Genomic DNA, 14454 nt, shown 5'->3' on the forward strand with positions numbered 1-14454 from the left:
AACTAAAACTAACCAAACTCTGCTCTTCATCTGTACAGGATAAAAGTCCTCGAAGAATGGGATGAGGGACCGGAGACCGTTCTCAAGGATGAGCAAAGCAAAATAAAAACCAAGGCGATACCACAGAAGCTGAATGTGTTTCTTCTGGCAGGCTTTCACCCCTCCCCCTCCCTCCCAACCAAAAAAAAAAAAATTCTGTTGCAGCTTTTAAATATATATAAATAAATCCAACCCGTGCTGTAAATTCATCAGCACAACATGATTTTGTCAATTGTGACAGCTAGCTTGATTGTTATGACAAATCTAGCCCCAAAAGATATTAAGCAAAGACTCACGAGCCTATAATTTTTTGCTTACACGTGTGAGATGCTATAATGATGAAATGAAAATGACTTTCTAACTACCACATCCCCTTTGTGCTGTTTTCTTCCTGCCCACTGCACTAATTGAATCACCCCAGAGCCACTGTATCATTCCTAACTTCTGCATTAGGGTTTAATCAGGCATGCTGAAGGACCAGCTTGGAGAGGTGAGGGCTCCCTTTGTGAGGTGCCCATCTGCCTCAAACATTAAAGCCAGTTGAATTTGATGCAGATCAGCAATCGACTTAAGAAAAAAAAAATTGTCCATAGAACTTACCGGAAGACCTTTTTGAGATTAGTCTTGGCCATGAATACTAATTTGATGCTCCCTGGCTAAGGATTCGTTTTTGACTGTGAATATAAAAATATGCTCCTCCAGACCTTTTCCATTTAGACTACAAAAAAACCAACACTTTGGAAGTGGAGGTTGCAGTGGAGTTTAAATCATTCAAGTGTGGCTGATTGGCAGAGGACCCCCCCCCCCCTTTCATTATTTTGTGTCTCACTCCCCCCCCCCCTTCAAAAAATGAAAAAAAAAAAAACCAAACAAAAACCTGCTGTGACCTGGCATTGATACAATATACTGGCAACCAGGCAAGACACAGTGCGGTTATTTACACTGTTGAGTATGTCTAATCTAATTTAGAAGAAACGTAGCTATTCTGGTACACAGACCTTGGGGAGGGGGGGGGGGGGACAGGGGAGAAAACAGAGTGGTCTGTACTGCACGAGCACCAAGTGGAAGGAGAGAGAGGGCAGTTGCAAAGACAAAAAAAAAGAGACAATGCTCTTGGTGACAGAAGGTGGTCCCTTAAGACCAGGTCCCTGCTCTCCAATGGCCATCTGCAGCCGTATGGAGCCTCCTCCATACCTGTACCAGACCAAGGTTTGCCGCATCACTCCTCAAGTCAGTGGCTGTCACTCTGAGATTTGCAGTGCAGCACCATGATTCACAGCCTTTTATTCATTTGGGGGGGGTTTTGGTTTGTTTGTTTGGTTTTTTTTAATAGTTAATATGTAGGTAAATAGGCCCTGTCTATTGACAATAAGGATCATGCACGGGCATTCTCATAATTCCATATTATGCTGTAGCCTGCTGAGGGCATGTGTTTGAGAACGCTACCTTCCAGACAAATGCATTTAGATCCTTCCGGCATTGAATTTTTTTTCCTGCATACCCTCGGTAATGTTGTTGTGTCAGTACCGTGATGTTTTCAAATCTTTCTGCCAGGCTTCGGCATATTGCTCTGACAGCCAAAGGACCCTCTCCAAGTCCTTGAAGTAGGGGAACCCACATATCAGCCTCATAGTAAACAGTGAATGATGGCAGAAAAAGACCAAAACGGCCCATCTAGACTGTCCAGTTGATTTTCGTGCACCTGAGTTCCCACATACCCCTCCCTCTTTCCACATTTATTTTATAGCCCGTAGATTCACACCAGTTCAAGAATATTCAGCAAAATTAAACCATTAAAAACATTATCATACAATGCAATTAGAAATACACGAACAGAGAACGCACAGCACCATAAGCCCACTGCATTACTCATATACTACTGACTGCCATTCTGGGTAAGCCTGCAAAAATAAAAACGTTTTCAGTTTCTTCCTAAAAACTTTATTATTATTTTCTAAACGCAATTCCAAAGGGAGCATATTCCACATTTCTGGCCCATGAATTGGAAAAGCTTTCAATCTAATGTATGCCAGTCTAAAATCCTTCATTGCAGGAACATTGAGTATTTTCTGGGTTTGTGATCACAATGATTTCCTTGGTACACACCCTAATAGTGTTGGGTTTGTGGCTTAATGTGGACTCTTGGTCGAAGTGATGACTGTTCCCATGGAGAGGGGCCCCGTGGGGAACCTCAGTGATAGGCTAGACTCTAGTAAGCAGACACTGAGGAAAGAAAGCTTTATTGTACTGCTGATGTAAGTTGAATCTTGCTTCAAGGAAGGGATGGTACTGTAGGCCAGCGATATCACAGTAAGCTCAGACAGTCTCGATAGATGATGGTCTCACCCAGATGTAGCAAATTTGGGTAGTGTTCAACAGCGCAGGATAAGCCGAACCTGAAGGGTGGAATAAGGAGAGCTGGAGCGTAGCGATACTCACAGAGTGGCAGTGCTGGTAACTTCCTTGGTAGAAGAATGGAGAGAGGGACCCGAGGTCCGAGGTGCAGGATACCCTGAGCAGGATAGGCCCTCGAGGAGCGAGTACCTAGCAGCGCCGAAGGATCCTGGAAGAAAGTAGATAGGACCCCAGAGGAGCGGGTGTCCTAGGTTAGGTAGTTGAACCCCGAAGGGCAGATGGAAGTGAGAGGCCCCCGAGGAGCGGGTACCCAGAGCTTCTGAAGGAGTGAGTTATCCCGGAGGGTAGAGAAGAATCCAAGCAAGCAGCTTAGAAGTGGTCAGAGTAGCAAAACCGAAGTCCTTGCTAACTCGTTGGGCTATAGCGGAGTGGAGTTTTAAATTCCCGGAGGTACTGACGTCATGCGGTGGGGATGCCCCCGAGGTTCCCGCCATGACGTATTCAAAAGCGTAGATGACATGCGCGCACCTAGGAGGCCTCAGGAAGAAACATGGCGGACGGGGATGCCCATGCTGTGTCGGAGACGCCGAGGGTTTCGGCAATCAGCACCGGAGGCAGCCATCCTTCCCAGGGAGGAGGAAAAGGGTAGAAGAGAGGTGAGGCAGAGCGGTCGCAGCCGTCTGTGACCGACAGACGCAACACACTGAAAACAAGCCTAAAGCTTGAACAGCTAGCCTAAAGTCCATAGGCCTTAAATAATTAAAGGAAGTTTATAAAAAGCCAACTTTGATGCATTTCTAATATGGCTATTTAATGATAGTTTACTATCAACCGTTAACCCTAAATTGCGAGCCTCTTCTGAGATCTCAAAGCTGTGCATCCCAGCAATATCTATTGAGGTAAAAGGTCCCTCCAGATATCCCACCCATAAAATTGTGGTTTTACTTTCATTTAAGGTTAACTGGTTAGCCAAAAACCATCTCTAATACACCTATAATTTTTCTGAAATGCTGCATCTGGAAATTCTCCTAGATTGATACTGGGAATAAAACATTGTACATCATTTAAAAGCAGCCCCAGTGCCGTCATTGAAGACTCCAGTGGTTACATAAATATATTAAAAGGTGCAGCTGATAAAGCTGATCCTTGAGGATCAACGAATTTAACCTTGTACCACTTGGAATTACCCCCAGCGAACCTAGTTTTCTGTCTCCTATTAGCACAGAAGTAAACCATTTGGGTACCTCCCCTCCTATATCAAGCAGCTTCAACCTCAAAAGCAATAGAGAATGGGGGACGGCTCATCTTTTAACTTACCTCCCCCCCACCCTTTTGCTAGCACCTCCACCCCCATTGTTCCAGTGATATCCTCCACCATTCCTGCTATAAGCCATGTCCATGATACAATCCGGCCTCCCCGTGCTCATTAATATTTGGGTTTATCCTGGGTCCATCCATGCAGGTCTCCCCGCCTTCCTGGAGATGCAGTTCAGTTATACCACTAATGTTTAGGGGATTGCATCTCCTGCTCTGTGCAGGCTAAACGTTACCTGAGTGCCTTCTAGGAAGCCTAAGTCATTGCCAATGCTGTTTTGGGCTGTACCCGCTGCTCGGTTCAGGTTTACCCCAGAGTTTCATTCCTATGGTCTTGCCGCTAGGAATCTTTTGTGTATATCCCGCGTTATTTTTAATTCCATTACCATTTTCATCTCTGCAATTTCCTCCAGAGAGTATCCCAGGCATCCAACACCTATTCTGTGAAAGAGCGTTTTCAGACTTTGCTCTTGAGGCTACCGTCTTGGAGTTTATATCCTGACTTCTTTCCCATTTGCTTCTTGTGCGAAAGGGGTTTCAGGCAAACCTTGCACGGGCACAAAGAGGAACCAGTTTTGAAACCATATCATCCACCAGGGAATGCAACTTCTTCCTAATAATTCGAAACTACAATGACTTGAATCAGTAAAACATGTTTCACCCAAACTGGATCTCAATATGTCCTATGGTTTTAGAAATATTCCTGCAGCCACCTCTGGCTTTAGCGGCATAGGTCTGGCAAATCTGACCACATGTACACTTCCAAACAGGGAAAAGAGTCAATGTGTTTGCTATCTCCCAGTTATAGCTGGGCTAACTGAGGCATGGAGCAACTTGCCCATGATGAAACAGAGAGGCCATGGCAGAGCCGAGCCTTACACGTCTACCCTAGGTCGTTCCCTGACTCCTAGGTCAGTGTTGTAAGCCCTAGGGCTGTGGATGAATCTATGAATGAATACACTCTAGAACTTGGACCATTACAGTTGTCAGTGAGTTTCACTTTCCTGGTTCTCATGGGTAGCTGCCTTTGTTATACAAATAGTCTGATGAGACAGATGGCCTTTGTAGCAAGGAGTGGTCGACGGCGTAAGTTCAAGTGTTCCAGGCTCTCAAGCAAAGATTTTGGGGCGGGTTCCCCATGGATCCTTCTCAGGAGGTGGCTATGTCCTCTCTCCTCGATATTCTCAGCGCCCTCGAGCCCCTGCAACTTTAAGAACAGGAAACTGGAGAGGGGGTGGGGGGGGGGGGGAGAGAGAGAACCAGACTACAGGCCCATTTGCATCTTTTTTTTTTGACAGTGCTACTTAACAGGATATCTTTGAAGATATCTGGTGAAGTGGCAGGTTATCCAGCGGATAACTTTAGAAGCAGGTCTAAAGTTATCTGGCCAACTTAACTGGTTATAGTTAGAAATTGGCTAAGTTAGGCGGATAACTTAACTCCTCTCCAACACGCCTCATTTTCATCTGGCTACATTTAAGTCGGATAAGTGACTCAGTATATTCAAAACCTTGCTGTGTAGATGGATAACTTGTGAACTATCCATCTAAATAGCTTTGAATATTGACCTAAAGATCTCTGCTAGAGCCTGGGATAAGGAGAGTCATTTTATAACTGCAGGAAGAACTAAAGTCTATGTGCAACTTCTACATGGAAAATCTAGCTGGCATTGTTAAAGCAAAATTGTGCGCATATGTTTTATTTAAAAATGCTCAGGTAGTTGCCCCAATACACACACAAATTTATTCGCACAAAGTTACACTTCCCTCTTCAGAGGGCATAAATTGTGCAGCTTAAACTCACGCACATGATACATGTACATTCAAACCCTGCCTCATAAGAATATAAGAACATACCATACTGGGTCAGACCAAGGGTCCATCAAGCCCAGCATCCTGTTTCCAACAGTGGCCAATCCAGGCCACAAGAACCTGGCAAGTACCCAAACACTAAGAAGATCCTATGCTACTGATGCAATTAATAGCAGTGGCTATTTTCTAAGTCAACTTAATTAATAGCAGGTAATAGACTTCCCCTCCAAGAACTTATCCAATCCTTTTTTAAACCCAGCTACACTAAATGCACTAACCACATCCCCTGGCAACAAATTCCAGAGTTTAATTGTGCGTTGAGTGAAAAAGAACTTTCTCCGATTAGTTTTAAATGTGCCACATGCTAACTTCATGAAGTGCCCCCTGGTCCTTCTATTATCCGAAAGAGTAAATAACCGATTCACATTTACCTGTTCTAGACCTCTCATGATTTTAAACACCTCTATCATATCCCCCCTCAGCCGTCTCTTCTCCAAGCTGAAAAGTCCTAACCTCTTTAGTCTTTCCTCATAGGGGAGCTGTTCCATCCCCTTTATCATTTTGGCTGCCCTTCTCTGTACCTTCTCTATCGCAACTATATCTTTTTTGAGATGCAGTGACCAGAATTGTACACATTATTCAAGGTGCGGTCTCACCATGGAGTGATACAGAGGCATTATGACATTTTCTGTTTTATTCACCATTCTCTTCCTAATAATTCCTAACATTCTGTTTGCTTTTTTGACTGCTGCAGCACACTGAGCCGACAATTTCAATGTGTTATCCACTATGACGCCTAGATCTCTTTCCTGGGTGGTAGCTCCTAATATGGAACCTAACATCGTGAAACTATAGCATGGGTTATTTTTCCCTATATGCATCACCTTGCACTTATCCACATTAAATTTCATCTGTCATTTGGATGCCCAATTTTCCAGTCTCACAAGGTCCTCCTACAATTTATTACAATCCGCTTGTGATTTAACTACTCTGACTAATTTTGGATCATTGTTGAGAGTTAGACTGCGGAGTTAGCAATCTGTTAGAAATCTGATGCTTGATGGGAGGAGCAGTCAGATAGGAGGAGCAATCTGTAGAGAAAGCTCTGTATAGCGGGCTCCTGGAGAGGGAGGAGTCAGCAATCTTGTAGTATCTCAGATATCGTCTTGCTAGTTAGCAATCTGTTATATCTCTGATGTCAGTTAGACTGCGGAGTTAGCAATCTGTTCTGGATTTGCTAGGGAGTTAGCAATCTGATATGAATCTGATATAGTTGTGGGTGGATCCCTGGGCCGATGGCAGATGACTACGCCCTTGGGAGGATACCCCGAGAAGGACCACCGGCTAGGCTGGAGTATGGAGACAGACACACATTAGTTCTTTTATTAAACAGGTTATTAGAAACCACCAGAGGTGGCATTAGTGAGCTGATATGCCTGGCAGGGCTGAGGTCCCTCAGGTACTGGAACAGCGATCCCAGGATGGCTGAGCTGTTGAGAAACTGTAGAAAGTGAGTAGGCAGAGTTCATGAACAGAACTAGATGACAAAACTCACATAAGGTCTCAAGGAAGCTCAGGAGCTGGAAAGGATTAGGCCCTCAAGGAGCGAGTACCTGGTTCCAGGGAAAGCTCTGACAGAGCGATGGTAACTCACAATTGTTTGTAGCAGCGATAGCTTCCAGGCAGTAGAGAATCTTCAGTGTCCAGGAACATGGGCCCTTGAGGAGCGAGTACCGGCTCCTATCTGTAATCTGAAAATAAAGAAAAGAGCGAGGCCCCCTTCCGAGGAGGCAGAGTAGCTTGGAATGAATCCCCTTGTGTATCCTTATCCATATCCTTGCTAACTCAGTTTGTTAGCATTTTCAAAGACCTTTAAATATTGGAAGCAGATGACATCATCTCAGGGGGACGCCCCTGAGGTTCGCGCCCTTGCTGGTACAAGAGTCGGGGCGCGCGCGCCCTAGGCATCAGGACAAGATGGCGGAGTTGCAGTGTCGAGCCGGTCCAGGGACGCCGGAAGGAGACGGCATGGAGAAGCCGCGGCAGCCAGCCGTCCATCAGACCCGGAGGGAGTCGCCACAGAGGTAAAGAGGGCGGAGTGAGGTCGTCGAGCAGCGACGGACGCAACAATCATCTGCAAATTTGATAACCTCACTCATCGTATTCCTTTCCAGATCATTTATATATATATTTAAAAAGCACGGGTCCCAGTACAGATCACTGAGGCACTCCACTGTTTACCCTTTTCCACTGAGAAATTTGACCATTTAATCCTACTCTCTGTTTCCTGTCTTTTAACCAGTTTGAATCCACGAAAGGACATCGCCACCTATCCCATGACTTTTTACTTTTCCCAGAAGCCTCTCATGAGGAACTTTGTCAAACGCCTTCTGAAAATCCAAATATACTACATCTACCGGTTCACCTTTATCCACATGTTTATTAACTCCTTCAAAAAAGTGAAGCAGATTTGTGAGGCAAGACTTCCCTTGGGTAAAGCCATGCTGACTTTGTTCCATTAAACCATGTCTTTCTATATGTTCTGTGATTTTGATCTTTAGAATAGTTTCCACTATTTTTCCTGGCACTGAAGTCAGACTCGCTGGTCTGTAGTTTCCCGGATCACCCCTGGAGCCCTTTTTAAATATTGGGGTTACATTAGCCACCCTCCAGTCTTCAGGTACAATGGATGATTTTAATGATAGGTTACAAATTGTAACTAATAGATCAGAAATTTCATTTTTTACGGTAGTTCCTTCAGAACCCTGGGGTGTATTCCATCCGGCGCTCCTCTCTGCGGTTAGCGAAAGTTGTGTTTTTAACCAGGTTACAGGCACACCCTCATGGGCACGGAGCCCCGCTCTGTTCTGTAAGAGACGTTTACGCGCATATAACTCGATTTTATATACGGAAATGACTGTGAAAATCAAGCACAAAGAGTGCCAATAAGTGCTGTGTTGAAAAGTGGCATGCTGTCAGGGCCTCAACTTTTTTTTTCCCCCAGCAGCAGGTAGTAGGCCATGTGTGCCACGCTATCGGGGTTCCCACCCCACCCCACCCCCCAGTCAACAATTAGAGGCCCCAGCACGGCAGCCCTCGATGCCCAGGGGTGTCTTGCCAGCGGGCTTCTCGGATCTCGTTGGGAGAAAGAGGACCATTTTGGGGAAGAGGTGGCATTGTGACTGAGAGGGAAGGGGAGGGGATGAGAGTGAGGGAAGGGAAGGGGAGAGGGTGGTGAGTGACTGAGAGGGAAGGAGAGGGAGTGAGAGTGAGGTGGGGGAGTGACTGAGAGGGAAGGGGAGGGGAGGGGAGTGAGTGTCTGAGAGGGAAGGGAGGTGAGAGTGAGGAAAGAGAGTTTGAGTGACCTGAGAGTGAAGGGGAAGAGGAGGGAGGCAGTAGGAGGAAGGGGGTGAGAGGCAGAGAGGGAAGAGGGCAGAGAGTGAAGGTAGGGGTTTGAATGACAGTGAGTGGGGAAGGGGAGGTAGTGAATGTCTGAGAGGGAAGGGAGGTGAGAATGAGGGAAGGGGTTTTGAGTGACCTGCGAGGGAAGTGGGAGGGAGGAAGGAGGTGAGAGTGACTGAGAAGTAAGTGAGAGGCAGGGGGTGAGGGAGAAGAGAGTGTAGAAGAGTGACATTCTCATGTCACATACACTGTGTGTGTGTATGTGTGTGTTCCCCTAATCCATGACAATCTTAGGGTGACTGGAAATCAAAAGTTCCCAGGTTTGGAGTATGGGAAATCTTTTATCCTTATTAGTTTTAATTATTGGGTGTTATTTGATATGTCTGCTGCTTTGAAATATTTAATTGATTTTTGTTTATGCTTATTCTTTTTATTTATTAGGTATTCTGTTCACTTGCTTTGAAGTATTTTTAATAGTATGATTTACTATTATGACTTTATATCTCTTAATTTTATTTTATGAGGAATTATGTTTCTGTTTTTCATTATTGCACTGAATATGAGTCTGGCTGAAAGGGGAGGGGGGAGAGGGGGCTGGGGATCAAGATTGCTAGGGACAGGAAGGAGAATGAGGGTAAGACTACTATTGCTTCTGTTTCTCTGAGATGGGAAGTAGGAATAATTTGATTTTTTGTGTGTCATTTTGGGAAATATGCATCTCAACTTTTCTACTTTTTACAGTACAGGGAAAATGCAATTATTTTTATTTCTCTGGTGTTATACTGCAGGAAGAGCCTGACTTTTTGGGTTTCCAGTTCAGCGTCAGCCTCAGTGTTTCTCTTTTTAATTTGTGGTCATTTCTGCATTTGTTGAGGGTCTGTTTGTGTTTTGTATGTGGGCTGAGGTGTTTTGCTAGCGTGTAGTTTCTGTGTCAGGATCTGTTGCCATTCAGTTTACTCTTTTTTTTCAATCTGTACTTTATAGTACAAAGATATATTATATTGTGCAGCAGTGAGCATGTGTGAGCGAGAGAGCGAGCATATGTGTGTGTGACTGAGCATATATGTGAGCCTGAAAGAGAATTGTGAGTCAGAGAGCATGTATGTGACCCTGAGAGAGTTCTCAGGTATGGAGAGCAGGGGAATTTACTAATCCTTACTACTTTTAATTATTGGGTGCTATATGGTGTTTGCTCTTTTGAAATATTATATTGGTGCTTGAGAAAATTTAAAAAATTTGTATGAGTTTTAAATTATTGAATGTTCTATTTGTCAGCTGTCTTGAAATATGTATTCCTTTTATTAGTATTAGAATTTAAAGAAAGGAGTAATGCTATTCTGTTGGGAAGAGAAGGATGTATGCTAAATTATAATTCTTTTGTCATAACACCAGGTGGAGTTTTAGAATACTTTGCAGGATATCTTGATATGTGATGAGATGATTGTCTTTTTTATTTATTTATTTATTTATTTATTTAACGTTTCTTTTATACCGATGACCGTTCGCACATCGCATCGGTTTACAGTGAACAAAAATCCATTGGGCAGAGCCCTTACATATAACAGATAACATAGTGAACTAGGCAACATATAAATAATTTTTGGGAGGAGCCCTTACATAAAACACACATCAATGATTAGATGCTATGGGTGTATGCTATGGGATTGAACTATAACAATAACTATATACAGATTAGTGCACAGTACAAAATCGGCAGGCATAAAGGCGTTCATACCAGGATATCAGAGTAACATTGGTAGGGTAACATTCGTAGGGGGGATTTATGTAATAGGGGGTGTGATGGAGTAAGCTTGCTGGAAGAGCCAGGTTTTAAGTTTCTTTTTGAAGGCTGGGGTATAGGTCTCAATGCGAATATCATAGGGCAGTGAGTTCCATATAGTGGGGCCGGCAAGAGAAAAGGCTCTGTTAATAGTGGAGGAGAGCTTAAAAGATTTGATAGATTGGGCATGGAGTGTTCCTTGGAGTGCTGGGCGTGTAGGTCTCATGGAGGTACGGGGTAAGAGGGGGGACTTGTGTCTGGTAAAGTTTAAATGTATGTTGTGGGATATTGTTTCTTGAGACACTTTTAAATATAACTGAATTGTCTCCATAAGTGTGTATATGGTTTAGTGTCTGTAAGTGCTTGAAATAATTGATTTAAAGTATTTTAAAGTGTTACTCGTGATGCATGACAGATGTTGCAGGCTATTTAGACATCCATTGTTGGGTACATTCTAAGGCATTATTTATTGATAAGAGTACAACTAGTTGGGTTCAGACTTGTATGGGTACTGCCCACCCATGTCAACCTTGGAGCCCTCCAAAAAAAACAAAACAGTTCTGGCTATGCCACTCATTGATTAGATGTGGGCTAGGAAAATAATGTCTGCAATTACTTGGCTGCTTCTGCTGAATTATTTCTCATGTTAGTGTTTTCTTACTGTTTCTAATTTTAAGCAACTTTTTAATTCTTAGTTACCTCCGCTAGGGATGCCAAATTCATTTTTATACCAACACAGTATACCTTGCTCCTGTCGGATCAATTCTCCACATTACAGCTGTTCATCTGTGGCTACTGCATGCATGCAGTGTTGTAAGGGCTGTGTTCCTGAGATGGGGAGCGTAACTGAAGGATGGATATGAGCAAGTGGCTGAAGCAGAGAGGGCTCAAGCTGCTGCTATAGGAGAGTATTAGAGCACCTGGGTGGGAGGCAGAAGGGACTGTAGGAGAACCCCAGCTGAAAAAAAAAGGAATAGCACCACAGAATGTATAATAGGCTTGGATCCTTCACAGTGCTCCTCAAGAAGGGTAGTGTGCTTATAGTTTCTTACCGCCTGGTAATTTCATTTCTCCCCTTGCTGGCACTGGCCTTGTCATGGATCTGAAATGTTTTCCAATAGAACCTTCTAGGCAAGAACCAAGAAATTGATGAAATAAGTATCTACTTAATGACTTTATAAAAATATCTCATGTAAAGGACTGTATAAGAGAATGTAGGCAGTATCTGAGCTTGGTTGGGCTTTAGGAGACATCTAGCTTCAGGGTTTTTGAATACTGTAGCACTTCCCTGCCTGAAATAAACCAGCCTTGAGCTAGGTCTGGGCAGAGAGAGTTTTCCGAGATGAAATCAGACATGGCCTTGGAAAAATCCAGGACAGCATGTGTGTGTGTGTGTGTGTGAGGGGGTCCGGGGGGGCGGGGGGAGCAGACAAAGGACATCAGCCCACTTTGCTTCATAGCCACATCTTGGAATGAAACGTGGCATGAAATCTGAGCACCAGCCCCGGTCCCTCACAGATGAGATCCACGGCCCAGTAGGACAAAACTCGAGAAATTTGGAAAACTGGTTCTACGCTGTTTGTTTTGAGTGCAGGTGGGGAAGAAGACACACACACACACACACACACACACACACACACACTCAGTGGTTCCCTCCAGGCAGGCACAAGCGGGGGCCGTGACTATTTGTGTGAAAGGCTGCAAGAGAATCATCACTGCTGGGCTTTTGAACGACAGCCTCTTGAGCCAGGCACCATATGCCAGCACATGCCTTCCTATCATGGCTCTTTCTAACCGGTCCTGGATGCACACGTTTGCACAATTCAGCTCCTAGCGCTCCTCAGCTGGTCTCCACATCCCACTTGACACAGGAATGACCTCTCTTTTGTGGGTTTCAAAAGCAGAAAACTGACATTATGGCAAATGAATTTGCGGCTGTACTACAGAGCAGTCAAATGATCTTTTGAAAAGAGTGCGGTTAGGAGAGAGACTGAAGGTCTTCGTAAATGCACATTTATGCCAGATAATATGGAAACAGACTCTTGTGTCCGTGTTCTCATGATTTCAGCTAATAAAGCTCTTTTTGTTTATTTCAGTTGCTATGAGCACCAAAGTAGCAGTTGGATGCATGGAAGCCTGGCTCTTAAGCAGATAGCAAAGAGTTTTGAAGGTTCATATATCGTTTTCAACAGCTTTAATTTTCATGATGAGACACCAGAAGTATGCAAGGCCTGTGGCGTCCTAAAAATAAGGCCAAGCACCTCTGACTGCCAGAAAATAGATGTGACTTCCACGAGCCGTTCCGTAGATTTGCCTGCGCATTCGTTGGGAGGTAGCTCCCACTTCCGTTGTATAACGCAGGAAGGAGCTTGCATTCCTGGATCAGGAGGGTGAAACTTCCTTTCCAATCATGAGTACATGAAGTACATGTTACGAATAATAATATTTGAAGAGTTGCTGTCTCTCTCTTGTGCCTGCAGAAATGCTGTAGCCTCATTTCGCCAGATTTTCCACCTGTGTGCTCTTTTGCTTTTACGAAGGGATGCGTTTTAAAAGTCTCAGGCCATGGAGGCAATTTGGGCCTGCGGTACCGGGCTACTGCAAGAAATCAGCCGGCCATGCACTAAGTAGGACTTGATGTGCTTTACCGCGGGGCTACTCAGACCTTTCCTGGGGGCCACCCTCCGCCCTGCCCAACCAGTCGGATTTTCAGGACACCAACAATGAATGCTGGGTCTCCAATGCTTGCAGATTTATCCCGTGATTATTCTTTACGGATATCCGGGAGCGGGGGTGTCCCCAGGACTGGTTTGGGATGCCCTCTTTAATGGTCATAACACTTATGAAACATACATGCACATGCTGCCTCGCATACGGCATGAGTGTGCAAAGCGGGAGACGGTGCGGTGTGCACCTTAAATTCAGTAAACTTTTTTTTTTTTTTGCACAGGATAGGAAAATCGGCTTTTTTTTTTTTTTTAAATAAATCTCAGTGACTTCACAGGACTTTTTTTTAAATCTATGCATCTCGAGCAGCAATACAAAAGAAATGGGCCAGATCGGGCCTAGCACTGGTGCTCGGAAAGCAGGAACCACAAGACGGCTGACTTGCCCGGCACGTGACTGGGGGAGAAGGGAATCAGCTGAAGGATAATGGCAAGATATCAATGTGGTGTGTTGTTAGCAACACGGCAAATAGGCTTTTAATTTTCTGGGGAGGTGCCGGGCGTCTCTGCAGAGCCTGCATCAATCATCATCATGAGAGTCAGGTACTGACTCCCTGGGGTCATTTCATTGTAAAGGGCTCCCTTTCCATTTGTGGCCAGGGGCTGTTCTGGCTCCGCGCTGATGTCTTGTGCAGACTAATTGCTGACTTGTTCCTCTTATGATGATAAAACTGATGTCACCACAAAACGGGACATAAGGGTAAAAGTCTTTAACCTGGGAAACTCATTTCAGGCCCCCTCTGCTGTAAAGAGGAGGAGGAGGAGGAAGCTGAGGTTGCTCACTGGGCGAGACGCAGCCCCTACTCCTTGCTCATGGAAATTATAATTCTCTGCTCCAAGTGAGGAGCGGCTGATTTGTGAACTTTGCTTAGGATTTTAGTCACCCTTCCCCCGTTGAATGTGGGCAGGTGTTCAGTTAAAATTTTGGATTACGGCAGCCAAAGTAATTCCATGCGACACATCCTTTCAAGCCTTCTCATACACCTGGGAAGAGAAGCCAGTGCCTGGAAGTTTTGAAAGAATGAAT

At 44.6% G+C, this 14454-nt stretch overlaps 1 long non-coding RNA gene across 1 annotated transcript in view; it reads left to right on the forward strand.

Moving 5' to 3' along the window:
• Positions 1–344, forward strand: part of LOC115098036 — an 81308-nt gene extending 80964 nt beyond the window's left edge. Inside the window, exon 4 of the long non-coding RNA XR_003858394.1 lies at positions 39–344. This is a non-coding gene — a long non-coding RNA (uncharacterized LOC115098036). The remainder of the gene's footprint in view (positions 1–38) is intronic.
• The last annotated feature ends 14110 nt before the right edge of the window (positions 345–14454 follow it).

This window comes from Rhinatrema bivittatum, chromosome 8, assembly GCF_901001135.1.
Source record: "Rhinatrema bivittatum chromosome 8, aRhiBiv1.1, whole genome shotgun sequence".
Taxonomy (NCBI): Eukaryota; Metazoa; Chordata; class Amphibia; order Gymnophiona; family Rhinatrematidae; genus Rhinatrema; species Rhinatrema bivittatum.